Genomic DNA, 7,046 nt, shown 5'->3' with positions numbered 1-7,046 from the left:
TACCAACAAGTACAAAGAGGATATTACAATCTTTGTGTTTTCCCCCAACCCTTGGAATGTGCTACTTTTCCTTTTGGACTTGTAAAGCATAAATATTTGTGAAAACAAATTCATTTCTTTAGCAACAAATTGGCATAAACATGTTTTATTTTGCAATGCAAGTTTGGCAGTACTTTCCTCATTTTAACAAAGCAGTTGGGCTGTCAAGAAATTAGCACACCATTTTTTTTTCACTCCAGTACAGATGAATACCTTGGCAGTGAAATGAAGACATTTATTGTATTTTGCAGTCCAGTGAACTCAATAAGAGCTGTTTAAAAACAAAAGTGAAATCTTAATAAAAAAATTCTTTTATTTCTTGTATTGAAGTACAGAATCTACACAACATAGATACCACTAGGACATTGTCATTGACTTGTGGAGCTAAAATTCTTATTAGGGAAATTCTTATTTACTTAGTTTAGAAAATGAATGGAATTTTTATAATAAGAATATAGAATTTTTAAATGGGTTGAAACTACCATAAGAAAGGGGTTATGGTAGAATGAAGAAAAATAGAGGAGATGAACCAAATTGGGCTACAATACATATATGTATATATACAAGGAAGTACTGTAAGGAAACTCCCTGTGTAACAAGGAGTTAAACAAGCTTAAACAAACAAAAATGTCTTTTTTTTCCCTTTCTTATACAAAATTAGAGAACAGGAGGGTAGAACAGGTCCTGCCTGGGGGTCTAGTACAAGTGGGAGGGAGGGAGGAGATGGGGAAATGGTGAAAGACGGTGAATATTGTGCAAATACTGTGTACACAAGTGAACAGATGATATCTGTTGAAAGTATTCCAGGAATGGGGGCGAGAAAGAGATGAAGAAAAATGGTGGAGGCGGTAAATCCAAGTATGATGTATTTGACTTATTATAAGAAAGTTTGTAAATACCACAATGTATCTACCACTCAAAATTCCACATATCACTCATATGCTTTGCTTGAAAGCTACACAAAGAATCATGATTTATAATAAGTGCTTATTCAATTTAAGCACTTTTGTTTTTAAATGTATATTGAACATTTTTATGAAGTTGGTCAGGTTTTCCTTTGTGAGTATACATCTATGGAATACCTCCTATGTGTAAAAGAGTTTGCTAAGTATTACCTTTTGGGGAATGAGAGAAAGCAAAATATAAATCACTGTGCAGCATAATAAATACTTTGATGGTGAAATATCCAAGGTGACATATAAGCACAGAAGAAATGTTCTATGTGTACAAGAGCTACTGATTAGAAAATAACTCTCTCTAGAAAACTCATAAAAATTGAGCTGTGATTTTAAGGATCAACATATTGAAAAGAGGAGATCATGATTTTTTAGGAAGATTCTATGATTGATAAGTTGTGACAGAGTCACAGGAATTTTGACACATTGGAAAATGGGTAGTGTTTTGGAGCTGCCAAAGGAAGTTTTAATAGAGAGAAAACTTTGATTTCACAAAGGAGTTTGAATTTAGGCTCATAAATAATAAAATATATTAAGGTTATTTATCAAATTTTGTTTCTAAAATTAGTTCTGATAGAAATGTGGAAATTTTTGTCAACAAGATGATGATAAGAGATGACACAAAATCCTGCGTTACTTTTTAGTAGTACAAACAAATAGTTTAAAACTAATTAAAAGAACAGGTGCGGCGGCCGCGGGAGAACGCTGCTATGAGTCGGCGGCCGCGGACCAGGGCCTGGCCTGGCCTCAGCCTCTTGCGGGTCTCTCCCACCCCCCGCATGGTGCGGGCTGGTGTCCGAGCCGCGGCGAGGCGAGACGGTCGCGCCGCCTGGGGAGATCAGGGTCGGAGCTTCGCGTCGCCGGCACTTCCTCTTGCAGCGCCCGTGCGCGGCTGGCTCGGCGGGCGGGCGCGATGGCGGCCGCGGCTGCTTCTGCTGCTGCTGGTTCCGCTGCTGCGGGGCCCGGCCGGCGTCTGGGCCGGCCCGGAGGAAGACCTTAGCCGCGGAACGAGGAGCCGCCGGCGCCTGCCCAGCAGCTGCAGCCACAGCCCGCAGCCGAGCAGGGCCCCGAGCCGGCCCGGGCGGAGAAAGGATTTACACCAGCGGCCCTAGTTCATACCAATGAAGAAGATCAGGCTCCCCCAAAAAATCTGGGCTTTATCCATGCATTTGTGGCTGCCATATCAGTTATCAATGTGTCTGAGCTGGGCGACAAGACATTCTTCATAGCAGCCATCATGGCCATGCGCTATCACCGCCTGACGGTCCTGGCTGGGGCCATGCTTGCCTTGGCCCTCATGACGTGCTTATCAGTTTTGTTTGGCTATGCCACCACTGTCATCCCCCGGGTGTATACATACTATGTTTCAACTGCATTATTTGCCATTTTTGGCATTACAATGCTTCGGGAAGGTTTAAAGATGAGCCCAGATGAGGGTCAAGAAGAACTGGAAGAAGTTCAAGCAGAGTTAAAGAAGAAAGATGAAGAATTTCAACGAACCAAGCTCTTAAATGGACCGGGAGATGTTGAAACGGGTACAAGCACAACAATACCTCAGAAAAAGTGGTTGCATTTTATTTCACCCATTTTTGTTCAAGCTCTTACACTGACATTCTTAGCAGAATGGGGAGATCGCTCTCAACTCACTACAATTGTTTTTGGCAGCTACACTGCGGTGTAGCAGTGGGTAGAACAGTGGGGCACTGCTTATGCACTGGATTGGCAGTAATAGGAGGAAGAATGATAGCACAAAAAATTTGTCAGAACTGTGACAATCATAGGAGGCATCGTTTTTTTGGCATTTGCATTTTCGGCACTATTTATAAGTCCTGACTCTGGTTTTTAACAAGTTGTTCATCTGTATTTAGCTTAAGATAGGTAATATTTTCTGTACATAGTGTACATTACAACTAAAAGTAATGGAAAATACTGTATTTTGTAGCATTGATTGGTGAGTTTGACCCACTTAATGAAAGTGTATCCAAAAGAGATAATCATTGATTCTATTTACAAAGTGGATTTTTAAAAGAAACCTACATGTGGATTTTTCTCCAGCATAATTATGTTAATAATAGGTCCGCATTTCTGTTTTGATATATACAGAACCATTGTGAGGTAGGATCTACCATTTGATCTTCTTTCAGCATGACCCCCTTCATAAAGAAAACGAATTTTCTCCTTGGTCACTGAGGTGTTTTAAGAGATTAACTTAAAAATGTTCTCAGAGAAAGACTGAATTAATTTCTATTTTAAAAAATATTTCCCTGAGCTAGTAAGCAGTAGTTTAATCGTAAGCCAAGACAAATACGGTGTTACTATTTATATCAATAACATGATGCAATAACCATTGTTAGCTAGGTCCATTTTTTTTTTCTTTTTTTCAATTGGGTAGGACACCCAATTTAAAAACAGTCAATATTTGACAATGTGAAATTACCAAATTAAAAGAGAATACTATGAATGTATTCATATTTTTTCTATATTGAATAAACAATGTAACATAGCTACAATGTAAATAAAATTGGTGTGACCAGTAAAAAAAAAAAATAAATAAATAAATAAAAGAACAGAAAAGATCGAGTGATAATTTTGAAGATTTGGAACAGTAATTTGCATATCTTTCTATAGCTGTTTGTTATATGAGTGCAAAAACAAAATGAACAATAAAAGAATATCTAATGAACAATAAAAAGAATATCTAAATGTACATACATAAACAATTGAAATGAATAATATACTTTAACTGTGAGAGGCATTAGGAAATGTTTTGCTGTTGTATTTATCTTCCCAAACATAAGTGTGTCTTGTTGTTTAAAAATTTGGGTATCAACAGTTCTTCCTACAAATTTTCAAAAGTGGAAGAGACTTCCTAACTAAACATAGGCTGAGCTTGCTGTGAGCATTGATCTTTGCAACACAGGCAAAGTGACATTAAGAAGTCTAGTGATTTCTCCCAATGGAACCTCATTGCCATACTGAAATAAATTCCAAAGTATCCAAGTGGCGTAGAAAACATTTATAAAATCCCTAAAATATGACACACTATGTGGAAAGAAAAAGTACTTGGAAAACAATTAAAGGACACATGACTCGAGTTTGGTTATGTGTGAAAACGTTTATGGTCCTTGCTTTTCAGCTAAGATACCAGTTAAAGATAACCAAGGGCATCATTAGCTCATTCCTGTAATCTTAGCTATTTGGTTGACTGAGATAAGGAGGATTTCCATTACTAGCTAGGGAAGGAAAAAGTTACTGATATACCCAACTTAACCAAAACCTGTTTGTGGAATGGTATACCCGTCATCACAAGTTACACCAGAGTTTGAGATTGGGCAGAATGTGGTTGCAGACCAATTGAGGCAAAAAAGTACACGAGACCCCCTTCTTTACAGTAAAAGATGGGTGTGGTGTTATGCTTCTGTCATCCCATCCATAGAAGGAAGCATAAAATAGGAGGATTGTGGTCCAAATCAGCCAGGGCAAAATGTGAGAACTAATTTCAAAAACAACTAGAGTAAAATGGCCTGGGGGAATGGCTCAAGTCTGGAAAGCATGATGACCTGATTTCAAACCTCAGGACCACAGGGAAGACTGAATCCAGCTGGTAATAGTTCTAAGTTATTAAATTTTGGGCAGGGTTGCTAGACATAAATAATTAACAGAAACAATAGTAGCTCCCATAAATAATACATTATATGATACAACTAAAACATGTTGGATTGGCATTGAACTGGAAATCTGAAATGTCAGTTATGAGATTAGGGAAGCATGGAAGATTAGGGAGGAAATTAATACTGGTAACTAGAGAAATGCAGATCTGTACACCACAGTTTTAGAATTTTGGAGGCTGCTCGCCAGTAGTAAAAAGGGAAATAGAAAAATGTACTTAACAAGTTTATGTATCGTTCAAGTGTATTTCCAAGTAAAGTTTTAGAATTTTTATTTGGCCTTTTCCCACTAAACATGATATTGAACCAGATGAGAAATAATTAAATATGAAATCTGTTTTCAATCAGAATTGGAGGTAACATTGCTAAGCAAACACTTGCTAGGTTTGATGTGTTTTTCATTCTTGACCTGTGAAGGTGGCAAAACTTGCAAAAAGCAAGACAGAGTTTCATATGAAAGATGCAATGCAGGATTCTAATAGTCAAATAAAATTAATTGCATGGCTGTAAAACCCTCCAGTAAAATATCAGAAATATTTATCATATTTCTTAGTTCAAAGTAGAGAAATCTGTATCAAAAGGTGTATAAAATCGATTTTTCTAAAGAAGAGGATTAGAATTAGTTATATACCAGGTCCAGAAGAACTTGAGTGAATTATTGTCAAAAGCATTGTTATAGTTTGGTTGTGAAGTGTCCCCTAAAGGCTCATATCTTGAAAGACTTGTTCCCAATTCAAAATTCAGAGGTAAGGCTTTGGCAAAGTGATTGCATCCTGAGGACTCTGATCTACATACTGGATATTTGTGGGTACATAATTGAGTGGAAGAAAGGACCTAAGTGGAGGAAGTGGGACTATGGAGGTTTGTCTTTGATGGGTGTACCTTGCACCCAGCCTCTTACTCTCTTAATCTCTCTCAACTTCAAGGATGCCATAAGATAAATAGCTTTCCTTTTCTATGCTCTTCCACCATGATGTTTCTCCCTTGCCACTGACATAACAGCAATGGAGCAAGCAAACCAGGAAATGAACCCTTTGAAAACAAGGGTCAAAGTAAATCCTTGTTTCTTTTAAGATGCTTGTCAGGGATAAAAAGCTGATTCATACAAGGACTATCATCTTATAATAAAAGAGAGGGAGTTGAAAAACACAGGCTGCTGGGATTGGAATGCCTGCTATGTATAGCCACAGAGCAGTTTGAGCAAGCTACACAGTCGCAATTATGGCATATAAATTTTGGGGGAATGGAGAAGGGAAATGGAAAATATTTTAGAGGATGAAACCAAGATGCCAGCAAGTTTAATAAAAGTCAAGAAGGAATATAATTAGGAAACAAGACCAAGATGGAGTATATATATTCTAACCAGGAACATACCATGCCTGTACATATGCCTGGTTGGTATTTCAAAAATTACTGTAGACAACTGATTGAATTATTTGTTGTATCTTTTTTGTTGGTTGCAGTTTTCCTGACCTTTTGTCATCATTATACACTGGTTGAATATGAAAAAATTAAGGTGGATTTAAGGTTGCAGGCCTCAAAGAAATGCAAACATACTTAAGGAGTTTCAGCTATATCCAGATATGACACCATCTGAAATAAGATGAGATACTCTTTTCCTGCCAGGGGCAATGTTTATTTTGTATGTTTGAATACTTTTTCTGGTGTATACCAGAAGATCCCATGTGTTAGCTTCCCTGCATGTACAGATGCCAGCTGTTCTCATTTTCTTTTACATATCTTTTTCCCCTCATGAGGTATAGTCTGAATCTGAGCTGGCCTCGAGTATCACATTGATTGAAAGAATATTAAGGATGTGACATTCTGGGCTTTTAGGCCAATAGCTTAAGAAAATCCATAGTTTCTACTTTCTCATTTCTAGACATCTAGCTACCTTATTGTGTGGAGACCCAGGATATCCAATGAAATGGAAAGAACACTAAGAGAGTCTCTTCAGGATATATTACATAAAGAAATTTCACAGAAAGGGGAATCCTGGAAGTTACACCAATAGATTGTCTCAGGCCCTCAAACTCTCTGAACTCATAGCGTAATATTCTATAAAACACAAATATAGATAATGCTGTGTATGAATTTTGCAGCTGTCATTAAAATCACAGCTTTAGTTTAATAAGAGTAATTTTTTCATAGATTAGCCTAAATCAAAAACTTAAAAGGCCTTAGTCAGACACTAGTGGCTCATGCCATAATCTTAACTATTTGGGAAACGAAGATCTGGTGGATCACAATATAAACCTTTGCAAGAAGTAAGTAGCAAAGCAGTGTCCAAGCTTTTACTCCCTTTTTCCTCTGTGTTCTGCTTTCTGACTTCTTCCTAACAAAGTCACGTCCATTTGGTTCCAGCTTACTCCGGAGCTCCTTC

At 37.6% G+C, this 7,046-nt stretch overlaps 1 pseudogene; it reads left to right on the top strand.

The window, feature by feature from the left end:
• The first annotated feature begins 1,705 nt into the window (after positions 1-1,705).
• Positions 1,706-3,551, top strand: LOC109679655 (putative divalent cation/proton antiporter TMEM165 pseudogene; annotated as a pseudogene).
• The last annotated feature ends 3,495 nt before the right edge of the window (positions 3,552-7,046 follow it).

Source organism: Castor canadensis, chromosome 6 (assembly GCF_047511655.1).
Source record: "Castor canadensis chromosome 6, mCasCan1.hap1v2, whole genome shotgun sequence".
Lineage (NCBI taxonomy): Eukaryota > Metazoa > Chordata > Mammalia > Rodentia > Castoridae > Castor > Castor canadensis.
Note: the sequence above shows the minus strand (reverse complement) of the source record. Positions and strands in the feature narration are given on the sequence as shown.